Genomic DNA, 27512 nt, shown 5'->3' with positions numbered 1-27512 from the left:
GTGGACAGTGAGCAGGTTGATACCAGGGTGGACAAAAAATTATGTAAATGTCCTTTTTAAAAAACTTCAGAATAAAACTGGCAAATTAAATTTCAGCTGTAATTTCTATTTCTGGCAAGGCCTTACCTGTACGTGTTAGTTTTGCTTAAATAAAACACTTTGTGTAAGTGACTTCTTAAATTAAGCAAGTCAAAAGATGGGCCTTTTTTATTGTCATTTATTGTATTCGTTGTGTACGCTCACTTAAAATACATAAGGCAACTGAAGGGGAGCTACCCTTTAAATTTTTTTAGATCTCTGTTTTAGTGTCTTTACACTGGATAAAGTTGTGCTTTTTACATTTTTTTTATAGTGTAAGTACTTTTTTCCATTTTTTTTTTGAGAAGCAGAAAAGCTTTTGTGTTAGTATTTGCTTTCAATTTAGCTACCAGATGCAGAGATAATATTTTCTTTTTTAATAAACTGAGGACTGAGAGGTCATCTGGGAGCTCAGAAAGTAGGAAAGCTTTTTCTTCTTCCTTTGTCCCTTTGAATCTGTGAACAAAATAATTAGGATTATGTGCAGTAAAGCTTGAAGCACACAAAGAACTCCAGGTATCTAACTGAAGGCATCATGCAGATTAGGTATCTCACACTCTTAGTGGTTTTTAGATACCTAATAGAATTTCTTGATATTTCAGTAAATTTGACTATTAGTGAATTGAAAAATTAGTTATGGTCACCAAATCTTAATCTCTCCATTGTGGAAGAAATCATTCTGTTTCAAAGAGCAGTCTTGTTTATGGTAAAGTTGGTTTCATTTTCTGATGCATTTTTAGGGTGACTTTTAAGACATCTTAGTGGTTTAAGTTTAGTTCCTTCCAAATATAGCCATAGTAAAATTGACATCCTAGTATAAAACAAATCCACTGTTAATTTCTAAGACAAAAGATGTATAAGCAATAAAGGTAAACATGAGTATATAACACTTAGAAAAGCGTGTAAATATTGTGTAACCTGCTGGTTTGGAAAAAGAGGTAGCAAAGTAAATGAAAAGACTGTATTTAATTGCAAATGAATCTTTGAGATATATCAACTAATAGAAGTGAGCTTCTAGAGGAAAATGACAAAAGGAATTTTAATTTAAGGTTTTGCACTTACTGATGTGTTTACTTTTCAATGTGCAAAGCATTTTACACTGTCCTTCATGACATCCTTGTCTCTCAACTGGAGAGACATGGATTTGACAGATGGACCACTTGGATGTGGAATTGGCTGGATGGCCGCGTTCAGAGAGTTGTGGTCAACAGGTCAACGTCCAAGTGGAGACCGGTCATGAGTGGCGTTCCTCAGAGGTCGGTATTGGTATCGACCCTGTTTAACATCTTTGTCAGCAACATGGACAGAGGGATAGAGTGCACCCTCAGCAAGTTTGCCAGCAACACCAAGCTGTGTGGTGTGGTTGACATGCTGGAGAGAATGGATGCCATCCAGAGGGACCTGGATGAGAGGTGGGCCTGTGCAAACCTCATGAAGTTCAACAAGGCCAAGTGGAAGGTCCTACACATGGGTCAGGGAAATCCCAAGCACAAATACAGGCTGGGTGGAGAACGGATTGAGAGAAGCCCTGAGGAGAAGGATGTGGGAATGCTGGTGGATGAGAAGCTCAACATGAGCTGAAAAGGTGCGCTTGCAGCTCAGAAAGACAACTGCATCCTGGGCCGCATCAAAAGAAGCGTGGCCAGCAGGTCGAGGGAGGTGATTCTGCCCCTCTACTCTGCTCTCGTTAGACCCCACCTGGAGTACTGTGTCTAGCTCTGGAGCCCCCAACATAAGAAGGATGTGGACCAGTTGGAGAAGGTCCAGAGGAGGGCCAGAGGACTGAAACACCTCTCCTATGAGGACAGGCTGAGAGAGTTGGGGCTGTTCAGCCTGGAGAGGAGAAGGCTCTGAGAAGACCTCATAACGGTCTTCTAGTACTTAAAGGGGGCTTATAAGAAAGATAGGGAGAGACTGTTCAGCAGGGCCTGTTGCGATTGGATGAGGGGTAATGGTTTTAAAATAGAAAGAAGCAGATTCAGACTAGATATTAGGAAAAAATTTTTACAGTGAGGGTGGTGGAACAGTGGAACAGGTTGCCCAGAAAGGTGGTGGATGCCCCATCCCTGGCAACATTCAAGGCCAGATTGGATGGGGCTCTGAGCAACCTGATCTGGTTGGAGATGTCCCTGCTTCTTGCCAGGGGGGTTGGACTAGATGACCTTTGAAGGTCTCTTCCAATCCAAGCTATTCTATGATTCTAAGCCATCTGTTCTATCTTTCTTTCATTTGGACCTTAAAATTTATCTAAAAATACTGCAAAAATGGTAGTATACTTTGTTTCTTTTCTTTTTTTCTCCTCCAACTTTTGGGTACTAATAGAGCATGTTTTCAGCCGTGCAAGTGAGTCAGAAAGGCATGCTGCCAAGGTGCAGACTACAACATAACTTTATCCTTCTTAAATACTGAAGAACAGATACATAGAAGGACAGAGGTTTTTGTTATTACTTGTGCTTTGCTGCAGAAAAATAACCAGCTGTTTCCAAACAAGGCCCGTGATACTACCACTACTTAGTCCTAGTCTGGGAAGTTGGACTAGAATAGAATGTTTTCAGTTGGAAGTGACCTACAATGATGATGAGATGTATGAGCCTCAGACGTACTTCTAGTGTGGTTGTCTGTGTGTGAGAGATTTTCACCTCATTTTCCCCTGCAGATGACTTCGTGCATGGCTGGTAGTGTATTCAGATGAGATTTCTGTCCCCAGCACACATGAACTTGAATTTCCTGCCATTTCACATGTTGGGGGGAGAATGAAATAACCTACGAGTAGATCCTCCCAAGCACAATTCCTGGAAACTGTGTACTGTTGTGGGTATGTTTATTTTCTACTTGTCTCCTTGCTGTGATAACCTCAACTTTTTGAGGAAGGGAGCAGACAGTTTATTTAAAAACCTGTTACAGCAAAATGTCATTTACATAAGCAACAGCAGATCACTTCGTGCTACTGAATTCTGTTTTCCTTTGCAGAGACTAGGGAGAGTTTTTCTCTGATTCTGACCAAAGGATGCCTGGAGCCTAGAGCTACCTTAGCTTTTCATGTTAGAGAGACTTCTTCAGCAGAGGCAAGGCAGAAAGCAAACTCAAAATCACAGATCTCCTATCTGCTTAAAAAAAATTGACAAGGGCTATAGTTGCACTTTCCTTTCAGAGTGGTCAGGAGCTTAGTCCAGTCTTCAGGCTCCATTTTTGTTTGTAGTCCAAGGCTGTTCTGCCTTCAGCTTTTAGTGAAGTCGGAGGATAAAGAAACGTTCTTAGTGATGTGATGGGGCTTTGCAGTGGTTTTTTTTTTCACGCCCTCCTTCTTCTCCCTTCCCCCAGCTGCTCCCCTTTGTGGTTACATTCAAGCCTTAACCTTACGTTATTGAGACTTTTTTAGTTTTTGCTTGGATACTACTTGGATAGTACTCAATACCAGAAACGGGCTGCTTTGCGTAGATATGTCTGCTGACCTCCTTTAATAACATGAAAACTTAAGCGCTTCCTCTTTCTGCAACTGGATATAGAAGGGAGAGTCATGCAGGTGGCAGTGATTCCCAGAATATTCATCTTTGCTTCACAGGTAGTCACAGAGCCTCCCAATGACAACTGGAATGACAATAGCTTTCCATTTGGGTTAAATGAGGAAGCAGTTAAATACCCTTTTGTTTAGGTGAGACAATAGCCTCAGAAAGGGGTGTGTGTGTATATATCTATTTGGGGTTTGTTTTTTTTTTTTTTCACCTTAACAATGTTCTTGAGATCAAACACAGAGGCTTGTGCTGAACAATTGGAGTGGTGCTGGTGGTTGGCTTCAATGTCTGACTCCTTGACTCTGATTCCTGAACAACACAAAGCAGTGTATTAGTAAATTATGTGTTTTTAAGACAGTGAATGTTTTATTACCATTACGAAAAGAGTTTAGCAAATTTCCCTGGAAAACATTCTTTGCTACAGCAGGTTGGCTTGCAACTTGAACCTGAATACAGAAGAGGCTTGGTGATTGCAGGGACACCTTGTAGATTGGATGTCTGGAGCACATAGCAGTTTAGAGGAGCAAAGTCTAGAGGCTGTATATAGAAACAAATGGAGGAAGGGAGTGTGGTACTCCCAAAGTACCGCTCCAGGCAGTGGTATATTAAAAACAACTTGTCAAGAATATGTCTGATATTGGGTGAAGTGTGAACTATTACGGCAAAGTTTCCTGCTGGTTGAGGAGGTCTTGCAGAAAGCTGTGAAGCGTGGTGCAGCATTGTTTCCATTCCTTCATAGGGTTTGTTTGAAAAATACCAGGATCATAAGCTGCTGAAATTGGAAACATGAAAGGAATTTCAGGGGCTGACAAAACCCAGGACGGACAAATATATCTTCACATGAACTTCAAAAGGTCTGTAATGCAGAGGAAGTTGTTAAGGCTGATTTTTTTGACTATACATTTAGTACAAAAGGGAAAGAGTTTGCGTGAACAAGGTAATACTGACCTCTGGCCTGAGAGGGAAAAACTGGCCTCCTCTTCCTTTTGTAAGATAGTTTTCAAGTATCTTCTGTTTGGACTAAACAGTTGACCATACTAATGAGGTCTGGTTTTCCTAAATCTGTTATACTTGCCATAAAAATGCCTGGTGGTGAATATTGTGACTGAATCTGCCTGATTCTGGGTGTGTATATGAAAGTACGGGTCGGGACTTCTAATGGCCAGTATCTGCCCAGTTGGACTGGGTGGCTAAAAGTAGCCCCAGAATAATAAATTAAATGCTGTTAAATGATCTGGAGTCATATATCCTGATCTGTATCTAGCACTGGTGAGTTACAGGGTAGTACCAGTGAAACTTTTGTGGAGACATTTGAGAACAAAACAGCAGTCCTTTCATTTAAGAAATGGTCTCATAATTACTGGGAGCTCAGAGGCACGCAGAGAGAAATGAGATATCAAGAATGAGATTAGACCTGTAGTCTAAATGCTTCTATGGTTTTGCAGAAATTGTAGATAAGGCAGCGTTATGGTAGCACAGTGTTATTACAAGAGGTGGGGTAGCAGGTATGTGACGTTGATGCTCTGGATGGAGTTGCATTTTGGTGAGATTAGTGATGCTGTTTTGAAATCACAATGGAGAAGTAGAGGTGAGCTACTGAATCGGTCATCTTTAGTGCCAGTATTGAAATTTGTGGGATAAACACTTAGCTGAGACAACAGAGCCAAAGAATATGATAAAATAAGTACTAACAGACTTATTGCCATCTGGCAAGTGGTGCTAATATCTCAAGGAAGAGTTGACCCCTTCACACAACAGCATAAGGCACGTCAGGGACTGAGCTTTGTTGTTTAACAAGCTGCTTGGATGTGTTTCATATCATGCTAAGAGTTATTGTTAGTGTTATCTTTGGCACAGGAAGGAAAATGTGGGCAACTGTTCCATTGCAAGTCTGTCATCGGAGCCAGTAGGAACCAGTTGTGGTTTTATGGGGAGGTTTGTGTGGTCGGCACTGTACAGCTGAGAGCCTGGACAGTGGATGAAGGTGATCTCCTCCAGCCTCTGTGGCTTTCAGTGATTTCTGCAGAACAGGAAAGCCACCACCCACCATAAAAGTTACAGGGCACCTGAAATGGCAGCTGAGCCCAATACAGTGTTAACAGATTGGTTTACTGGTGGTTTTTTTGTTTGTGGTGTTGTTTTTTTTTTTTTTGTGAAACTGTGTGTGCCTGCATGCAGAGCACGGTACAAAAGTGTAAGAGGTGGTGTGTGGAAGCAGAGAGAGCGTATGAGGCAAGAGAGATCTTGTTGAGCAGGCTGCTATCTGGAAAGAGATTTCAGGTTGGAGGTTTTCGCGTGACTGATTCCTACAAGGGAAGGATTTTCTTGCGGTTTCAGCTCTATCAGTTTCTCCCGAGAGAAATAACATACCTAAGCTCTAAATATTTTCTAGGTATTTGAGCTAAAAGTGGGTGAAACTGAGAAATGCAAATTCAGTTCTCACTGGAAGGTCACTTAATATTTCTGAAAGGGAACCAAGTTTGTATACTTTCTTTAAGGCACTTTAAGCATGTTTTTAACAAGAGGTGAGAAATCCAACAGGTTAGCTGCTAGGCACAAAATGCAATTGTATTTATAATGTGGTGGTAAGGCTGTGTAAGTGGGCATACATCTCGCCTTATGAGCGGCTGCATAAATCTGTTAGTGGCTGCATAAATCTGTTATGCCTCATGAATCTCATCAAAAGCCCATTTTCTTGACATCTCCCAGATTCATGGTTTGCCTGCCAGCCATTTTAGGAGGTTCTCAGGAGGAGCGCTGCTTTAGTGGCAGGGGACATGAAGGCCAAACAAGCTTTAATGCTGTCTGTAGTGCCTTCCCTTGCCAGTCAGCTTCTGAATCCCTGCAGAAGTAGAAGTGGCCTCTTTCTTCTTCCTCCTCCATCTTCCTCATCCCCTTCTGCTGCTGCCTTTCAGAAACTGTGCAACTTCTCAAATGACTTTCAAATTCACTTAGCACAGCACCGTAATTGAGCTCAGCCACCTGAAGTGGGGGACAGGAGCTCTTCTTGTATAACTCGACTCTAATGAGGTTTTTAGTGCCAGGACACAAAACAGAAGTAGGTAAATCCACTTGTTTAACCTAGGAAAAATTACAGACCTGTAGCACAGCTGCGTTCGTGTACCAGGAACATGCTTAATCAAGTGCAGCTCTGCAGTAGGAAGCAAATCGTCTGTCTTGTGGCTTCAGCAGATGCTGCGCATGGAAGTTTCTGCACAGCCTGGGAAGAACCCTCAAGAAGAGAGTGGAAGAGGTAATGCTTTAGGAGGTGCACATCAAAAGATGGCGCTTTCCAGCACTGCACATCTTGCTGAAGATTCCTTGGCCTGTAACATGGAATTTAACCCCAATGTTTCCAGACAAAGATCGGGTTTAGCCCAGCATCCTGTCTCTAATAACGGCCGGTAGTAATGTGTTAGAAAAAAGTGTTAGGAAAGACAATGATCCCTCCTGGTTTTTGGCAGGCTGCAGTTCAAGGACTTTTGAGCAAGAAAGTCATGTCTGCACCTTTGTTTAACAGTCCTTGACAGACTTTCTTTTATGAATACATCTAATCGTGCGTTAATCTGTTTTAAATTTTTGCCTTCACAACATCCTGTGACAATGGGTTCTGCAATTAATTGTAGTGTGGAAAAAGTACCTTCTTTTCCTCTTGTTTTTAAACAAGCTGCCTGATAAACTTCATTTTATACTGCTGAATTCATTTATTCCAAGTCATGGTTTTCCTTTTTGCTTTCTTTTTGATACCGTTAATGGTTTTATGTCTGTCATCTCATCCATCTCCCCCTCTGATCTTAAAACATTTGTTTGTTTGGCTCTCCTAAGGCTAAAGCTGCTGCAGATCTCCCATTGTTGTCACTCTTCTTCGAGCCTTTTCTCATTCTGCTATATCCTTCTCCAAGGACAGTTTCTCAGAGCGGCAGCTCTAGGCTGCACCGAGGATTTGCAGTGGCACAGTGGCGTTCCCTGTTGCGCTGAGTATCCTTGACCTGCTCGCTCCCGACATTCCCTTTGCTCTCCCAACCGGCACTGAGCTTTGCTGTCTGTGAGTGACTGGTTCCTCATTTTAATTAAACTGTGGTGGCTCCAGGGTTTCCATTCACTATATTGGCTATTACTTTGTCTTGCGTCTGTGTGTGTGTAAATTCGTGACAAATCTATCTGTGGCTCCTCACAGTTATTTCTCCTGATTCTGTAATCACCCAGAAACTTTATCATCTTGCCGCTTGCTTCATTTTCCACAGAAATATTGAATATATTGAGTAACACAAATGCAAAACCAGAGCTGTTGTGAAAACTGGTTATTTATTTCTGTGCTGTTTGTTCTCATCCAACCTGTTGTTAATTTGCAGGAGGACCTTCCATGTTACCCCGTGAGAGTTCAATTTCTTTAAAAGCCTGTGGTGAGGGACATTGTCAAAGGTTTGTTAGAGATCCAAGCACACGCTATATATCATACATACTACACTTATCCACATATGTCATGGGAAGTTTGCTGTGAAGAAGGCCATGCCACGATGGCACTCCACCAGTATATCGTACTTATTTACATACCTGCTAATTCTGGTCTTACAGTTTCTAACGATTTTCTCAGTTCTAGGGGTCAGCCTGTAGCTACCAGCCTGTAGTTCCCTGGAGCCCTTTTATTGAAATTGGCAGCACAGTCTTAGCTTTTTATATCTTGTTTGTTAAGTTTGTCCTAGAAGGAAGCTAGGCAGCACGGTTAATAGTGCGGTGGTTGTATGTTATGTTGGAGCGCCTTTAAAATTCCTAGGTGAATAGCATCTAATTCTGGTAGCCTGCTGTTGGTCCTAAAGCCTGATCTAATTATCCTATGTTTTTGACAGCCTTCTTGTGCCTGTATTGTCACCTTGCATTTTGCTGAGTTTCAGGAGAGCGGTGGACAACTTGTCTCCATTGTCCCTTGGCCCTGCTGAGTAGGTGGGCAGACCACCTCCCTCCTGTGTTGCTGCCCCAACTGCTTCCTACATTTGAAACAGGAGTTGGAAAGAAGGCGGCTGCTGGAAGGCAGGAATTGTGGTCATGGAGGAGCCCCTCTTTCTGCCTCAGTCCTGGTTTATGCTGGCTTAGGCAGGTCTAGAAGCCATGGCAATCATTATGTGTATATACATTGACTTTTACTGCATGAATTATTTGTGTAGTTGAATGTAGTTGTTTCCAGTCCTTATCACTCAGGACAAATCTCATTTTCAATTAAAATAAATTTAAATGGATGAGCTTTTTCAAGATTTTGCATAGGTAATGGAGTTACTTAGTGTATGAATGTGTGCTGTTCTGTTTTGGGTTAGATTCATAACAAGATTTTAATGCAACTCTTCGCATATAAAAGACATTCATAGAACTTAGGAGCGGAGTGGAAGGGAAGATGTTTATTCTTCGGAAGAGTTAATGTACGTGTTGATTTTGAAGCAGTTCAAAATTCAGTGTTTCATGTTCCCTCCTGCCATTGATCTTCAATATTTGTAACAAAAATCCTCAATTGTGTGCAAGCTCTATTTTCAGTGTGGGTCAGACTTATGCTCCCATGTCTCTAGTGGCTTTTTGGCTGTTTTTCTGGTTTTTGGTCCTTGGGAAGAAAGATGTATTCATTGTTCTAGTCTCAGAATACCAGAGGTGAGACAGCAGTGTTATTTTCTTCCTCTCCAACCTGCTTGATTTTCTTCTTTCTTCTGTCTTTCTGTATGTGGATTTTATTATTATTATTATTCTGCTTCAGTTTGTGCGTGTCTGTCCCCCACAGTTTTCCTTAATTGCTTTTTGCTCTGACTGTGCAGGATCCTGGCTTGCGTGTGTGAGGTTTGCGCAAACGTTTTTATCTCGTTTCTGCCTTTTTCAATGCCTTCTGAATCAACTTCCCTCCCTTGAATCAATTGAGGTAATGTGGCGTGGTGTTGCTTAGCAATGCCGGGAAGCCGATACCGCCTGGGTGATGCGTGTGCTGTAACCACGCTGAGCAAAAGAGACTGACTGTCCTCTGTGGTCCATGCAGAGAAGAAATCTTGCATTGTCTAACATTTTCAGCATTCTTACCTTTACGTGTTTATTTTTTTCCCCTTTATTGTTGCTGAGTAACAGTTTTTTAGACTTACAGATGTTTCTTCTTCCTGGTATAGGCAAGTGTAAAAAACTTCCTAGCATGTAGAATCAAAATATAGTTGGGATGTTGATCTTTAAAGAGCTGGATATCTAATTAACTGTCTCGGGATAGGTATGTTTTCTGTCTTCCTCCTCCACATACCAAGCAAAGCTGTTGTGGAGGCAGAGCTGAGCTTTGTAGGATGTTTCGGTCCTGCAAAACAGCACACAGACTGCCAGTCTATCTAGTGTGCATGGCAGAGGATTAAAAACCAGGATGAATTTGATACCTTCAAGCCATGTAAGAATATAGAATGAGTTACTTTGGCACCAGATGTAAAAGTGTTAATGGAAGTTATTAGCTCTGGCGTATTTATTTAAAATTGTTGATGCTTACATTGAAATGTCTACATTTACAGCTGTGGACAGATTTTAGTCTCGTTTAAATGGCAAAAGAACGAAAGGGGTTTTTTCCCCCACTTTCTTGTTTTGCTGTGTTTTCCAAAGCCAAGGGAGTATATGTTAAAAAAAAAAAAAATCTGCTAGTTGCCTTCTCTCCATTATGTTCTTTTTAACACGAAGCACTAGAAAAATTACATATAGGTGAATCAGATATCTTTGAGCCACAGTTTTACCAGGTGGTTGCTATTGTTCTTCACACACTATCAAATAGGGTGGGATAGCCCCATCTGTAAGTGATGGGGTAGGGTAAATATGAAGGTGGTATTTTCCCCTTTTAAACCAAACAGAGTGCAGACTTAAGTTCTTTCTTACAGTCCTGGAGCGAGACTTAGGGAGTGTTCCCTGTCACCCCGAAGGCGTTGCAGACCCTGATATCTTTTCTTTCTTTGATGGCTATTATATTATATGAAGCTGTATGGGAGGAGTAAAAACGTCAGACTTTTTTTTTTTTTTTTTTTTTTTCCCCATTTCCTGTGTGCATTTCGTGCAATAATGTTTGTGCTTCAGTAAGCACAAGCCCACCATTCTTTTTCAGAAACTCTTCCTTGTGTCGGTGTAGGAAGGCTTGCAAACTCCTTGGAAACTTTGGGTACAGTGAGCCAAAGCAATTAGGTAAGCAATCACAACCTTCAGGTGCCTGGTACTCACTGTTTCGGCACTGCCAGGTCATCTGTTCCTTTGAGCCCAGGCGTCAGCCCAGGACCATCTTAGAGAGCAATCTGGCAAACAGCTCTGCCTCTGGCGCAGAGGAAAGGTAATGTTGAGCTGGGAGCATGGACATCTACGTCTGGATCACGGGTACCCAGCCTGAAGAATGAATCTGGATGCTGAGGGTGCAACTGTTGATGTCAAAACACACCCAGAAGCAGATGGTGATGATGATGGTGGAGAGATGCTGTCTGGAGGCTGGCCCCTCTTCAGGGCCATTTATTAGAGCTGTAAAGGATTTCTTACCAGGTATCAGGTTGTTAAGTGGTTGGTCTCTGATCAGCTATTCCTACCTCTCTTAACCGGTAGTTTTCATAACTGATAAATGCATTTCCAGTGGCCTGCTAGTTGATTCATTTCTGGTTTAGACCATTTAAGCTGTAGTATGCACTCACTTATCCTTGTCTATAAGTAAACAAAGCATCAAGCTGGTGAGGGGATTTATAGCAGGTTCATTGCCATGGTTTCAGACAGCCTTACATAGCCTAAAAATAGACACAGGAAAGAATATTCTCTTCCCTTCTCTCCCTCTCCCAGCTCTCTAACTAATTGGAATTTCCTTTTTTGTGTGTATGTTTTTGTTGTTATGGATTTACTGACTGACAGTCAAGCAAATTTGTTTGATGTTTTGTTTGAAAGAGGAAAGTTCATCGTAGTATCTTGATAGGTTGGGGAGTGACTTCCCTGCTTGTGTGCCAAGCTGTTACCTCCTGCTCCCGTCTCTGACACTTGAGTAGTGCTGCTCTGCTAGACTGTGGCTTACTACAAGCTGGTGCAATAGTCCAAGCTGTGTAAGGGACCATCCTGGGGATAGCTTTGAAAATGATAACCTTGACGTTGCCTTGTGCTCAGCAGGGGAAACACACAGAGTACATAATGATGTGCCTTTAGCAGCCTGCGCTGCCACCTGAACAGATTTCTCTTCCAGAGTTGGGCTGGCTGCTTTAATGAGTGAATAACTCCGTCCTGCAACCCCACAACTAGGATGTTGCAAACTGATGAAGGATCATGCAGTGGAAGATGTTTTAAACTACTGCTTTGTGTACAGTGGTGCTTGGGCTAGCGGAGGCAAACCGGGTGACCACTGCTTCCCCTTCTCGGTGTCCTTGCTGAGACAGCATGACAGCTACACAGCCTTGGCTGGCTTGCTTACAGCTTGCTTGGGCATGGCTGCGCTGCCTCCTGCTTGCGGTGCTGTTTGTCCCTGTACGTCAGAGAAATGGCGGTGGAAGGCTGATTGGCGGTTAACACGGTCTCTCCTGATATGGAACGACTAAACTATGTTTAGCTTCGGGTTGGGCAGCTGAATTCCACCCCCACTTCAGCAGAGGTGTTGACTGTTTCTGTTAGCAGGAGTCCCAGATGCTTTTAGATCTCTCTTCCCCGGACAGGAAGGGCATGGATTGGAATCACACCGATGCCTTGGATTTCCTGCATTGCTTCCTGTTGAAGCGATGGGCCAAAAGTTGAGAGGAGATACTGTGTTACAGGGTCTGTGTTCAGCGTACAGTTCCTGAGGTTCGCAGCGTACCTGTTTATGTTGGAAAGTAAGTAAATAGCCCCACGTAGACTTAACCAACTCATATCTTTTAGCGACAAGTTTTGGAGCAAAGGGAGAGCGTTCCAGGTTGAATTGCAAAGCAGCAAAATTCCTGTGTGGTCTTTTAGCAGTGAAACAAGGTGTTGGTTCTGCCAATCCATTTTTCATGACCAAGGCTTTGATTGCCCAAGAGAAGCTGCGGTAAGGCTATTGATTTGTATGTGTTGCTACTGGTACCAAGCCTTTCCTTTCTTCCTGCTGCTGTTTTTGTGGTCAGGGTGCCCTAACCTTTCTCTGTGGGGACTAAATGGAGAAGGGCTGATGTGATGTCAGGTTGTAAATATGTTAGTGAATGGCTGCAGAGAATTGCTATTTCCTTCACTTTTTGGCTTATTTACCGGTTGTAAATACTTCCAAATTTTCCCATGTTTCTGAACTGATCAGAGTTGTGGCTTCTTTTTCCGTATACCGTATTGGACAAAATTTGTATATTTAGAAAGAAGGTGGTGCAGGATAGATAGGACTGTAGATAGGACAACTTAAGGGAGGGCTGCTGTTCAGAGGAGATTAAACCTTACCCAGGAGTGTGTGTGCATGTAGGGGTAGAAAGGTCAGATACAGCCTGGCAGTTGAATTTTTGATGTTTTGCTATGCTGCATGTTGCTTGCATGCTGCATTGCATTTGGTAGCTGCAACATGTGCCTACGCTTTCCTGCTCCTCTCTGTGATATGCTGCAGTATTTATGTGCCTGACTTTGGCAGCTGGAGAGCAGGAGAAAAGCAGCCCCCAAGTACAGATGAGGGAAAGGTGCCTTCTCAGCTGTCCACAGAAGCAGGGACTTGCCTTGGCCTATTCATCACCAGGATAGGGCAGAGTATTTGAGGCAGGGGCATGAGTGAGTCAGGGTGGCTGCTTTGTTGCTTTTCTGAAGAACTGTTCTGTTCCTCTTGGAGCAGAGGTGAGTTTGCCATCCTTTTGGGATCTCCATAAAATACAGGGCTTCCTGGCTATAAGGGGTAGCAATGCAGTGTTTTCACATTTAGTAATTTCTCGATTTCCCAATCCAAACTGAAGCTGAAGGAGTTCCTTGAGGGTGAGAGGATGACTACCATCTGTGTTTGGTCTCCCTGGGGAGAAGTGCAAACTGCTTTGTGCAGGCCAGCCCAGATTGCAGAGCCAGGCCATATTAGTGACCCTGTGAAAATACAATCCTGTCTCATGCTAGAGGGGAAAATTTTCCATACCTGACAGATGTTTACATACTCTTTAAGTGAACCTTCCTTCTGCTGTAGTGATTTAAATCCCCGGAAATATTCTGTGCATGAATTTACATAAAATAAATCAACCTCCATAATATTACATCAACACACAGTAGTTGCTCATCTCTTTCCCCTCTGATCTGTCCAACACTTGGTGTTTCAAACACTGTTATTTTACATCCATTTATGCTCCGTCCAACTTTCCAGCCGCTTCATTCCTCTGCTCACTGCGCAGCAGCGCGCTCCACATAGGAATGCTTCCGTGTGCGCGCGCTCCTGAAATGTGCCCGGAGCTTTGCGTGAGCGCTCACCTCCTCTGTTGAAAGATGCAGAGATGCTCTGTGTGTGTGTGTGTCTAGGGGTGGGGGTGGCAAATGGCTAGAAGCAGAGATTGGGGGTGAATAGATGGAGGAGCTCTCGAGTTGCTGTGTGCAACTACAGGAGCTGAGAAGTTGGGGGCGAGGTGAAAGCAAGGCCAAAAGCAGCAAATTGTATGCTGTTTGTTTTGTCTGGGTAATGAGTGTTATTTAAAGGCAGATGGTTCACCTGTAAACCTTGTAGGAATTGGAGTATTCATATTCAGGAAGGATGAAGATAGTGTTTCCTGGACTCTCAAGGTTGTGCTAGTCATGTTATTTGCTTTTTTTTTAATGCTCACTCAAGAATTCAAAGCATCTGAACACTTTAGATATAATTATACATTAGATTCTATTTAAATAACATGGTTAATGTTGCAAAGCAAAAGTCCATAGTGAAGAGTTGTAATTCTCCCTTTTGTGACTTACGACACAATCTTTAATTATTTAGTTACGTTTTTCTCCCTTTCACAATCTCCATCTTGTTTGTTGGGTATGGTAGTTCTCCTACAGCAACGCACTGCTGTGTATTATGTTGTCTGTGAGAAAAATCTAATTTATTGCCTCTTGCAGATGTTGGAAGAGGAGAGTGGCTGAAGGGAGCTGATAGCCTCCTGCTTTTGAGGAGCTGGATTCAATTCTTTGGAGTTCCATGCGGTTAGAAGTGGCTTAAACACCCAGGAAATAGCTAAACTCTTGATAAAAGTTGAGATCCATGAGCTAATTTTCAGAAAATCTCATGCTCCTGGATGCAGCCTGTAGTGAAATGGTCTGTAATCACGGGTAAAGAAAGCTGCGGGATGTGAAATACTTGAAGAGTGAGTTGCCACGAAGAGTCTCAGTTTCAGTGGGTTTGCTTTGGACTTCAGTCTATTTGACCTGGATCAATAAATGGATTTAGACTCCAAACTCCCAGTGGAGCCAATATCTATGTGTCTTGAGGAACTTGGTTTTCCGTCTGTAATTCCGCATATAGGAAGTAAGGATAACGTGATGCTACCTCCGCTCACAAGTGCATTGTGAAGTGAGAGTAAGTACTTTTTGAGAGAGGAGATCAGCCTGCTGTACAGAAAGCACCGGAAGATAGTTAATTCTCTCTTAACAGCAGAGTACAAGTAGTTAATAAGCCTTAAGGGTAGAACAGGGTAGAGAAAATAAATCCTGAGTGCCTTCCCCATAAGTAACAGGGTGTGCTCCCTTGTGCGGTGAAGGAGGCAGAGTGGTCTTTGGCAGGACCGAGGAGGGAAATCGGTGAACGTTGGGGTGTGCAAGAATAGGAAGTGGCAATTTTGCAGTTTGATCATATGCTTTAACACAACTCCTATTTCTTAACTTTTCCTGTAAGGTGCGTGATTTTCTCTTATTTAAAGAAAAAAAAAATGAAAATCTGTTCTGTTTGAAAAAGGAAGCTCCTATAGCAGCTGTAAAATTTACACTCTCGCTGGCGATTTCTGGCAGTAGAGCGAGTGCCGTGAGTGGCGGCGGCGGCAGACCGTCGCGCTCCTCCGTGCAGCTCTCCGTGACAAGAGAGGCAGGCCCTTGAGTTGCTGCGCGCATGCAGGACGGGACTGCTGACTTCAGATCCCAGCTCTGGAAGGAAATGAAGTTAGTCCTAGAGCACTTTTTTTACTCTGTCTCGTTTGCTTTGCCCTTCCTGACAATCCTTTTGCGCTTTTGGGGGCCTGGCTCCAGTTGTTGGCTTCTTACTCTCTTGTCTTTAACCTGCTGTTTCTCCTTCCTTCCAGACTCTTTGTCAGAGACCTTGCCTGTCCTGGCCCCTCTTCCCCGTCCCTGTCCAGTTTTTCTCTTGCATGCAGTCTCCTTTTTCCCTTTTCCTGCCTTGTTTTCTGCGCTGCCTGGGGATCCCTGGCTCCCTTCCCTGCCCGTTTCACGCTCTCTCCCCCTCCTGTTTTGGGCCCGGGTCCAGTCTGCTCCTTCACCTCCCTCGGGTCTGGCACCCATCCCCGCTGCGCTCCAGATGCACGCCTTCTGCTTCCTCGCTGCCTGGCTGCTGGCAGCCTCGCCGTGGCCAGCGCAGGAAAGATGGGCTCCCTCCTCTCCTCTCTTCTCCAGGGCCTGGACCTGCTCCAGTTTGGGCAGCCATGGAAATGAAAGGCGTCTGGGGCTTCTCTGTTCCCAGGCTGGCGTGTGCTCGCCTGCTCTGCGGGAAGACGTTGGGTTGCCATTGGGAAAGTGTGCTAAATTCAAGCGTGCTCAGCAAGGAAAAGCTCCTGGGAGATACTAGTCATTTACTCGTTAGAGGTCTTTGCTTGCCACGGATAAGCTGTATACCACTACCGGATACGGGTATAAAAGCTGCTTTCCGTGTTCAGCATAACCTAAGGTTACTTGAGACTCAGGAGCCAAGGAGGGAATATGAGGAGTATAGGATGTTCTCCAAGGGAAGAGCAATCTAATACCCGGTCTCCCTGTATGTGTGGCGCAGCGGTGCGCTTTGCCGAGCTGCTTTCTTGGGAGCCTTGTATTTAGTGAGAGGACCTGTCAAAAATCACTTTGAGTGATTTGAAATGTATTATTTACTGTGTCCCTCTTTCTGCTTGATCTTTCGCTGACAACTTCTACTGCTTGAAGTCTTAATTTTAAAGAAGGAGCTGAGTCTTATGCCTCTCCGTCCTGCTGGGATTGTAGAAACTCCTTCAGAGTGTTACTTCTGATGATATTTTGAGGAGATCGATGCAGACCAGTCAGCTGCTTTGGCAGAATTTCTGCTTTCTCTCCTTGCAAACTCCGCAAGGAAGCGGGCAGAAGAGGAGAACTGATGCTTCCCACTGTCCCCTTCAGTAGTAAAAAGTACAGATTCCACAGATAATGCTTTTTCACACTTATAAGCAGGTGAGTAATTTGTTTTGAAATGTAACAGAAGCCATGGGGATGTAATCAGCACTGAAACAGGTTTGTTAATGAAGGGATGATGGGGTGGTTGAGCAGGCAGGCCCTTCTCTGGGTACAGCTTCTAGAGCTTGCAGTAATTGTGCTGTGCATTGGAGTAATTTACGCCAGATTTCATTGTGAAGTAAGTTATGATGGGAAAAGCAGTTTATTCTGCAGACATAACAGCAGCTAATAGAGCTTTTCTGGTATAAATCTGTCTTGTATGAAAACAAACCCTAGTCTGTCTTCATGCAGCAAATATAATGCTTATATTTTAGCCAGCCATAAAATGAGGACTTACCTGTGGCAGCAGTATATCTGTATCTCTGTCTCAGAGTATCTCTGTGAGATAGCTGTTCACAGAATAAAAGCAGTGTTATCAATTATCTAAGGACAGAGAAGTAGTGTGTCTTGAAAGATCGGGAGAGCTGTCGTCAGACGAACGGGCAGACTGTCTAGACCGTGCTGTTCAGCACAGGTGGAGTTTCTCCAGGGATCTTTTAGTATTCGGACAAAGAGAAATGAGATAGAAACTTAAGCAAGTTTGAAAGTTTTGCTATAATTTTAAAAATAATTTTTGAAGGAAGAATAAAGACATCATTTTAAAACACTACAGGATATTTGAATCTGGGTATTATACAATCACACCTTATGACTCGTTATAGCTCCACCGGGATGCCAAGGAGTCTATGCTGTTTTCTAAACAGCAGTACGTAAAGCAGGTTTGGTTTTTTTTCTTGATGGTACGAGCATTTCTTACTGGAAGCTGTCATTGCCAACTGTGATATTTCTTTAGTCAAGCATAATAAAGGCTTCTAGTGAAAGACTTAATTAAAAAAAAATCATTGTATAATCAATTATATAAGTTTGTAAAACTGCTCGATAAAAAGTCTCTTTTGGGAACAGATATTTGAATATTTTAAATTGCAGGATTTTTTTTTCTGTTTTTATAGTGGGTTGTATGCTGAGCATACAACTGTGACCATAAATATGTTTTTCCTGGTGGAAGACCTATGTAATAATTTTGTGGGAGTCTGATCACAAGCTTTGGGCAGAAAGGAAAGCAGGCAAGGCCGTTATGGCTTCAATTTAACATGTTTGGATAGGCATTTTCCCTGGGTGCATAATGCTGAACACTGATGTCGTTGTCCTCCGTGGTTTTGAGCCACTGGGTACCCCTTTTGTGCAGTGCAGTGTGCACGGTGGCAAGCTCACGAGCTTCGGCTCCGAACTTGTGCAACACACCATCAACACAATAAATCGTAACTGGTTTCTCACCAGGAGAGAGAAAGGGGTCTTGGCATGCTGACTGCTGCATTTTGGTTTTCTAGCAGAAGTCCGCGTGCTCAAGGAAGGGAGAAGCTCCTCCGAAGGGCCACTGGGCACCCGAATTACGCTCTGGTGCCTGACAGCTCTCTGGAGGAGCCAGCCTGCATTTAGGCCTTGTAAATACCTCTACTATATACTCATACTTGGTTCGGAGCAATAGCATTTCCCCCAAGCTGTTTTATTTCTCAAAAAAAAAAGGACTGTATCAGATTTTCCTGCAACTGCTGAATGGTAGTATTAATGTAGTGTGTTATTTATTCTTTTGGCATGTTTCTATTTCATGGAAAACGTCTATGTTGTGCTTGAGGCTGGAAATCAGTTGCTGGATCCTTTTCAGAATTCTGTTAAATCTGGAAGGAAATCAGATTACTTTCTTCTACTATAAGCACATTCGGCTTGGCTTTCGCGTGAGGTGTTGTATGGGTGAATGAGCCCAGAGCACTCCAGCTGGTGCAGCAGCTTTATTTATGCAGAGTGATGGCATGAAAGGGTTTTGGAAAATGCTTTTAGTGGCTTCAGGAGTGATTTTGTACTATTATTGAACCGCTAAACTGCTTTAAGTTCTTACCCACTTTGCTTGTGTTTTCCAGTGACAAATTGTGGGCTCAGGTTATGACCCAGTTGATCAAGAAACTCTGTGCTGGCTGGAAACAGAAGAAAGAGAGGTTTTCTTGAACGCTCCTTATATAAGTTTCTAGTGTTTACCATGTGGCAATAAAGCTTCTGCAGTCTTTCTGTCCATAATGTGAAACAGCTTTTTGCACACGTGATGATGCTTTTATATCTCAACTTTAAAATGCTTTAGGTCTTCGTAAAATGATAACGTACTTTGTCACTTCTGTAACACGTTTTATCATCAGTAGAGATCTAGCTGGGTGACTTCAACCTGTATTTCATGCACTCTTCACTCCTAATTTTTTTTTTTCTCCAGGGATTTTATTTTAAATTGCATTTTGTCACTTGTGCAAGCATGCTAAGTTTTACTTTCTCATAGGTGTTAGTAACAGAATTGGCAGAAACAGGTTATGCAAGATGGAAGGAGTGTCAATGAAATTGAATATAAGTATATGATACCAGTAGCTTGCGAATTCTTCCTAAGTATAATTTCTTATGGAGGCAGTTCTGACAACAGTTTGAAAAAATGTCTCAGAAAGCAGTTTGTGAGTTTCACAGTAAAGAAGAAATATCCTCCTCCAGCCTTGAGATAAAGCAGAAATTTTATAGAAAAGGTGTGATCTGTTCAATTAGGAAAGTAAAGTGGCAGGAAATTATTTTCAAATTAAAACACTGTGTTGAACTTCATGTACAATTAAGTTATAAACACATACATGGTAGTTAAATGGTGTTACAATAAATGCAAAGCAAGTGGGCAATATTTAATTCAAATTTTAATGTGTCTAATAACAAATGGAGTGTTTGTATAGAAGTATCTCCCTCTGGGCTATTAAGGGATTCATGGCTCCAGGTGCTCCCCATTTTGCTCAGACTGTGCCTTTGGGTTTGAAGGGAAAACACAGTTGTTGGGAGCGAGTAACTAACTGAGCAATTGGAGCTAATTATCCTCTTGGCTTAGCAGATGAGACACTAATTTTCCTTCCAGGTATAGCCAGAATTACCTGTTTGTGCACTACCTTCAAGGCGGCTGATTTAAAACCTGAAGAGAAAACTTTAGGCTGTGTTGGTTTGAACAGGATATTGGCATTCCTGATTCTAAGTAAATAGCGTTGATCACGGTACAAGGATTCCACGAAGGGGCAGTGAAGAATAAACAGGGAAGACAAATCCCTAGAGATTGGGCAATGGTCACAACCAGTCCCAAGAATAAAATCTATGAAGAGGCTTCTGAGGGGTTCCTTTGAGAGGGTGAGGATATGAGGGCTTCACTTAATTACTCACTTACATATGTATATACAATGGCTTTGCTTGCTTCTGTGAGATGCAGGGAGGAAAAAGAAATATTCCTTGCTTGCAGTAGGTTTCTAATGCAGGGTTGTCTGGAAAACATAGCACACAGTGAATCAATATGTTTACTATCTTGTTTAATATCACTGGCAGTCGTCAAGAGTAATTTTAATTTTGTGGGTTTGAAAAAAAAAATTGTTGACTAGATTGGCTTGATTTGCAGAACAATCTGTATTTATGCTTAAGGGATGAGGTTTTTCACAGAGGCGATTGCAAAAGCATACAGAAATCTATTACTGCACTTGTTGATAGATCTACTGACAGGTGTGTGGTTGAGGAAAAAAGATAGTACACATCAGATCTGTGCGGGATGGGACTGCTCTTTGCTGACATCTGGCAGAAGATTTGGAATCTGGGACAGCTGCTAGCGGCACAGAATTTCAAACAGCTTTAGGACCTGAATGCAATGAAGATAAATGAGCTCCAGTTGGAAGCTGAATGGCCCTAAAGGTAGAAGCAGTAATGAATGCGAACACTCTGAATGCTGCACGGCGAGGCTTGCAAGAGGTGGGTTTTTGTCCTGTATATACGTAAACGTTTATTATTCTGGATTGCAGGCTACATTATAGGTGAGTTTGTAAAGGTATGTGTTACTGTTTAGGTCCCTGAATTTGACATTGGTTTCCTATTTTAGGTAGGTTGGTGTTAACAACTAAGTGTACCGAATTCTTACAAATCTGAGTATGTTGCAGCAGGGGAGGTTTAGGTTGGATGTTAGGAATCACTTCTTTACTGAAAGAGTGATCAGGCACTGCAACAGGCTGCTCAGGGAAGTGGTGGAGTCACATCCCTGGAGGCGTTCAAAGAACGTGTAGATGTGGCACTTCAGGACATGGTTTAGTGGGGATGGTGGTGTTAGGTCGGTGGTTGGACTTGATGATCTTGGAGGTCTTTTCCAACCTTAAAGATTCCGTGATTCTGTGACCATACCATAGAAACTGAGTCAAGGGATAAGACAGCGTGATTTAGAGGTTTTTGGAGTCTGACCAAGATGGGCAACTTTGTCAGCTATCTTTGTTTTCATGACAGGTGATGAATTGTATTCTGTTGTGGATACTCTGCCTTAATTGAGGGCATTTCTTATTGCTGTAAATTTTAGGAAGTCTGCCTAATGAGGAAGTACCTGGTTCCAAGACTTGCATAAAGTAGACAGCCATGGTGTTTTCTTGGGCAGGCAGGTTTTGAGAGGTTAATTTTCTGTGTCTTTAGGGACAGGAAAAAGAAAAAATAAATCTCTCTTTATAAATTAAGCCCAGTTAAGGAGCTCCCCCTCCATCCTGTTCTCCGTTGACTGTACAGGGCACTAGACATGAGCCTCTAATGCTCGTCTTCTTGGCCACACCTCACCTAGAGCCTCCCTACTTCTGACTTAATGAAGCAGCTGTCAGTTAAGGTTTCCTTTTTTTTCTTTTCTTTTTTCTTTTTTCTTTTTTTTTTTTTTTTTTTAAATTCCAGAAGACAACCTAATGGTACAGAAGAATTGGCTTTTTATAATACTTCCTTCTCTATCTGAATATTGCGGATGTGAGCAGAAAGTGCAGCCAGGAGTCTGAACACAGATCCATAAACTGCCTTCAGTTGCAGCGTTTCCATTAGGGGCTGAGCAACCAAGCTTCATCTGCTGTGTGCAAGGAGAGGAGCAGACAGCCAGCACCCTTGCACTACTGCCCTTCAAGCTTCAGCTATTTTTCTATTAAGAGCTTTTGGTGTCACATTTCTTCCACAAAAATGCTGGTCCATTAGCCTAATGAAAAAATTCTGGACTTATGTCAGATTTCTAATGTATGTTTTTCTTTGTAAGAACCTTTGTGTAATTTCAAAGGTGTATGAGATTCTGTGCGAAAGAGTGTGAAGCATGAACGTTGTGTGAGGCAGCTGTTTGTGGGTTTTGATAGTTCCTTAAGAAAATCAGACTTTAAAGAGAAGATTTTTCCAAGAAATCTTTTATATTCTCCCATGAGAAACTGCCAAAGACTTGTAAGATGATGGTGACTTTAAAGCTTTCAAAAAAAAAAAAAGCCCCCTTCTCTGCTGCAGACTTCTGCTTCCTACAGCACTTATTTGTTTTGTATTTATGAAAAGGATAAATCCATCACCTCTAAGTATTCCTGCACAGTGGTACCCCATGGTATGTGGTGACTCCCGCTCAAGAAAAGTTATAGTTATTGTTTTTTGCCTGGAACAGGGCTGATCCACTTATTTTGTGTAACATGACTTAAAAATTTCCCATTTATTGCTGCGGTGGTCTCGTAGTTCAGCCCTGATCAGGACCAGACTACGCAGTCTCTCTCTCACTCCCCCCACCTTCCGAGAGAACAGGGAGAGATAATATAAGGAAAAACGGCTCGAGGTTTGAGATAAGGACAGGGAGAAATCCTTAAAGTTACCATCACAGGCAAAACAGACTCGACTTGGGGAACACTATTCATTTATTACTACAAACAGCAGGAGAATGAGACAGAGAACAAGATAACCTCCCTCCACCCCTCCCTCTTCCCAAGCTTAACATTATCTCTACTACCTTCCCCTCCTGAGCGGCACAGGGGGGAAGAGGGAATGGGGGTTGCAGTCAGTTCATCATACGTTGTTTTACGCCGCTTCTTCATGGTCGGGGGAAGAACTCACATTCCTCCCCTGCTCCATCGTGGGGTCCCTCCCACGGGCCACAGTCCTTCGTGAAACTGCTCCGGCGTGGGTCATCTCTTCCACGGAGTTCAGTCCCTTCAGAACAGCTGTCCCAGCGGGCCCTCCACGGGCCACAGCCGCTTTCAGGCATCCACCTCCCCCAGTACGGGGTCCTTCACGGGCTCCAGGTGGATCTCTGCTCCTCCGTGGACCTCCATGGGCTGCAGGGGGACAACCTGCTCCACCATGGTCATCACCACTGGCTGCAGGGGAATCTTGGCCAGGAGCCGCATTACTCCTCCCCCTCCTTCTGAACTGACCTTGGCGTCTGCAGCCGTTCCTCACAACAGGCTGGTAGATGTCTCTCAGGATCTTTTTTTACATCTTATTCACTTCTCATCTCCTTTCCACTTCTTGCAGCCGGGCTGGACCGAGTCGGGCCCCGTCGGCTGCCTGGCAAGAGGCCAGAGGGTGAGGCCTGCAAGGCCCATGAGGCCTGCGCCTCCCCCTCTGCGCCTCTGCCCCCCCTCAGCTTCTTCACATCTTCTCTTCTCTCTTTTTTTGTTTTCCCCTTCTTAAATACGTTATCGCAGAGGCGTTATCACGAGACATTCTGCTACCAATCGGCTCGGCCTTGGCCAGCAGCAGGTCCGCCCTAGGCCCGGCCGAGTCCACTGAACAAAGGGGAGCGACTTCTAGCAGTTTCCTACAGAAGCTGCCACCTTAGGCCCCCCCTCACTAACAAAACCACGACAGGTGGCTAGCTGTGTGCATCGTGTCTGCTGCCTTGCAGGCTGACTTTTCACTCTCTGCTGAGCACGTGCTGGGGATGGTTTCTTTCTTTTGCGTTGACTCATCGCAACTTTCAAAATTGTGGGGTTTAGCAAAGAAATTGTCTTAGTATTGTTTAGATGAATAGCTTGAAATTTTGTAATTGCAGTATTTGCTTTGTACCAGTCTGCCATGGTCTTGTGGAAATTAACTGGGATGATGCTTCACAAAGTATACAAACTTGAGCTGTAGTGGCCCTTTGCTCCTCGTCATTTCAGACTGAATTTGGTTTGTTATTTTATTATTATTTTTTAATATAGGTTCAAGAAACTTGCTCTCTTATTTCATGTTTATGATCATTCTGGTATATTAATGAAAATGCAGCTTAATTGACAATTTATGCTGCGGGTACAGAATTTTCCCTCACTGAAGGTGTACAGATCTGCTGTGTGCTTTTGGCAGGGCCATACATTCACGCCTACTTTGCTGTTGTCCATGGGGAGGGAAAAGGAAATATGAAGGATGGGCATATCATATGAGAGGTGATCTTGGTTGATAAATGAGCCTCTGGAGCGGCTGGGGTGCAGACATCTCCTGCTCCCTCTGCTTTGGAGCATAAATGTCTGGTGCAGGGGTGGATTGGGCCTCAGAGAGAGGTGACATCTTCACCCTGACGGTGCCACAGCTGCTCTCTCTGAGCCCTCCACGTGTGACCTGTGCATATTATTCTGTCTTTTCCTTATGACTTATTTATTATGCTTCCTTAGACTTACTCCCGTTTGCCAAGTTTTATGTTTTTCTGTAAATATGAAAGTGCTTAGAGCTGAAGAAGAGTACTTGACAGGAGTGTTAGCTGGCAGTATTCACTGTAGTCCTCTCCACAGCTGAGGCTTTTTCAAAAGTTTTACAAGAAGCTGAAACTTAAAAGCACGTGTGAGCAGTTTGCCTGGAAGGACCAGTTCTCCTTGCTGCTTCACGTTCATTATAATTGGGAGATCTGGATTGAATTTGTTCCTTTCTAGTCCTCTGGTGCCTTCCTAGTTCTTGCTGATGGTTTATAAGCCATTGAGTCAGTTTGAGTCGCCTCATCTGGTGTTATATTGATTACTTTAATCCCTTTCAAATATTTCATTGCGGTATGATTTGGGAGACAGTGTTGGACCAGCATCCGAGAGGCCTTGACCACAGCTTTAACTCTGCGGCTGGTCTGCTCAGTGACTTTACAGGCCGGTCACGTCATCCCACTGTGCCTCAGGCTTCCCCACCTTTGAAAGGAGTATAGTAAACAGTGCTGCCTTCTGTTTTGTGCTGTTAAAATGTGATTAAGCAAAACAGCAGAAGTGGAAGAGGCCTGGATACTTGGTACCACTCTCCTCCTGTAACAGGCTTTGGTAACCTCTTGCATCAAATATCCAAACCTCATTGCCTCATCTAGAAGAGTGTAGTTAGCAGATCAGATCAGCAGCTGTTCCAACACAAGCTCTGCTGACATTTCTAATGTGGCTTATTGCTTCTCTTTTCCTTAGTATTTTGTAATTTTTGTAATCCTTTATTACCACCCCTCTCCTCCCCACCAAAAAAAAAAAATTAAAAATTGCTGTTTATACTCCTCACTCTCTTTAGGCTAAGTCAGTTTACGTTCTCATCCTGCTGAGGAAAAATACATGGAAATTTTAATTGGCCTGAACCTTTCCAGTGCTATAAAATGCACCTGTTTTGAACACTGAGAACCAAAATGGCTTTATGCTGAACCACGTTGTGGCTTTTGTCTAGCTACTGCATAAGTATATATGGATCTTTAAATTTTCATCTAAGCATTTAGTATCCATGTAAAGGGATTGTTATCGTGTGATTAGGACAAAAACATGTTTACTAATTATCTAATGGCAGTTGTAGCTTTTTGTGCCTTCCAGATGTTTTAGGTAGAATTAGGTGAGATGGCTAGAGTTGGTCTGGTGGCCTGCCAGCAGTGGCTGGGCTTAGTTTCCCCTCAGCCTTAGGTTGCAAGCCTGCTGAGAGCTGATTTAGTTTGCCAACCCAGTGAAGAATGAACACAGAGTTGTTTGATTTTGGGTTAGCGAGGTTCGTTGTCTCAGCAAAGGGTCTGAAGGGGCTGAGAGTCATTGCACGACATCAGGCGGGGAAGGAGCAGGAGGGTCCAAGGCTCCTCCTTGGGCAGCTCAGCTGTCTCAGGTGACTTCTCTCCTAGCACAGGTTGGGATGCAGGTTAGCTCTCTGCAGCAGTCTTTCTCCATCTTTGTAGACGCTGCAGCGCTACTGAGAGGGGCACTGACACCCAGCCAATCTGCAGCAGAAACCATAGATGCAATTTTGGCCCTGGGTTTCATCAGCTGTCAAAAAGAGCAGGCAGAAACTCTTCATATTCAGAGTTCAGACGAGTCCTTTTTATCTGCCACTCTCTTTGCTCCTGTATTGGTTGTCTGCCTCCACTTATATCTTGCTTAGAGCTGTGTGTGTTGGAGTCTGGTGGCCGCTGCTTTTTCTTCTCCATTAATACCGTTCCCAGTTCATCAACGTCATCTTTCTACTAGAGTGTCTTTAAATTTCCCCATCCTCTGTCCAAACCTGATCCTTCTCCTCATCGTGACAGATGTTAAGTATCCTAATCCTCCCAGGTTTGCTCAGTATTTGCTTAATACTCTTCTGTTGCGTTCTGTGACCTTACTTCACTGTCTTCGAGATCAGAGTGATTTAGAGAAAGGTATGTAGCTTGACTGGTGTGCTGCATTATTTTAGAGGTTAATTGTGATAATTTTAAGGCCCCTTACATAAAGGCACAGTAAAGTTACTATGAAGTGATGGCAGCACCATAGTGACACTGGTGTCATACAGAAAAAGCCTTAAATAATCCAGTGCAGCATGCAGATGTTTAGAAATACATATAGATTTAAAAAGGAAAGGTCTGCTTTAATTTTGTGAGTAGCAGATGCATGTGAGCAGGGTGGCCAATACTTCTGAGATCTTTGCTTCCAAAGGGAAGTGTGTGTGTGTGTAATGGAATCCTTCTCTCTATATATATATAAAACAAGAGTTTCTATATTGCTAACTGTTAATAATAATAAACTTCTCAGCTGTATATATGGAGTGGTTTGGCTTGTACCTTTCCTCCTTGATTTTTTTTTGGCTCCTAAATTTGGATCTTTTTTCCTTGTTTCATGAAGTTTATTGGCCTGTCTGAATGTGTGTGGGGGCCACTAGATCATCTAGTTACAAGAATATTTTTGGAAAGGTTCAAACTCTGCAATATTTCCTTGCATTGATTATTTAATGGTATCACTTGCACTGACTCAATTGATTCCTATGTTTAGGGTTTAATGGGAGGAACAGATATGTCTATACCTAGCCAAAAACTATGGTGGTAACACTGCAATTTTGGAAATCCTTTCTGCTGTGTTCGTGCTGTCTGGGGTGTATGGTGACTTCAGAAGAGCGCTTAAAACAGCTTTTGAATTAATAAGGATGTGGACCAGTATTTTTGTGTCCAGTGGCACTTCCAGACAGGGTGCATGTGTTACCTTTTAAATGTCCTGCTGTACTTCACACACATGAAAATCAGATTTATTTGTAAATAGCCCTGGAGTCTTGCTATATAGAGCTTGGTGTCTTTGCTTCTGGAATGCCTGCTTCCAACTGCAACTTTTTTGTTGGCAGTTCTTGTCTCATAAAAAGATTTTTATTTAATGCAATTAAATTGATTTTATTCTTTTAAATTATTCCTTTTACATTTTAGATTACAATGCAAATTGAGGAAAAACTTGCCTCTCAGTAGTATTTGGCATGCACTTGGATAGGTTTCCCTGGTACCTCCAGCCCCGTTGGGTAGGATAGTGCTGTTTCATTGCAAAATGAACCTGCAGTTTTGTCTGCAGTTTTTTTGTTCTCCCTCATTTGTGCCTGTTG

General features: G+C 43.0%; 1 protein-coding gene across 5 annotated transcripts in view; it reads left to right on the top strand.

Annotated features, from left to right (window-relative positions):
* The window catches only part of FARP1 (FERM, ARH/RhoGEF and pleckstrin domain protein 1), a 217377-nt gene that overhangs the window by 15819 nt on the left and 174046 nt on the right, over positions 1 to 27512 (top strand). The window lies entirely within an intron of this gene.

The sequence above is a fragment of the Chlamydotis macqueenii genome, chromosome 1 (assembly GCF_036417535.1).
Source record: "Chlamydotis macqueenii isolate bChlMac1 chromosome 1, bChlMac1.mat, whole genome shotgun sequence".
In the NCBI taxonomy this organism is placed as follows: Eukaryota; Metazoa; Chordata; class Aves; order Otidiformes; family Otididae; genus Chlamydotis; species Chlamydotis macqueenii.
The sequence above is the reverse complement of the archived record's forward strand: the minus strand, read 5'-3'. Positions and strand labels throughout refer to the sequence as shown.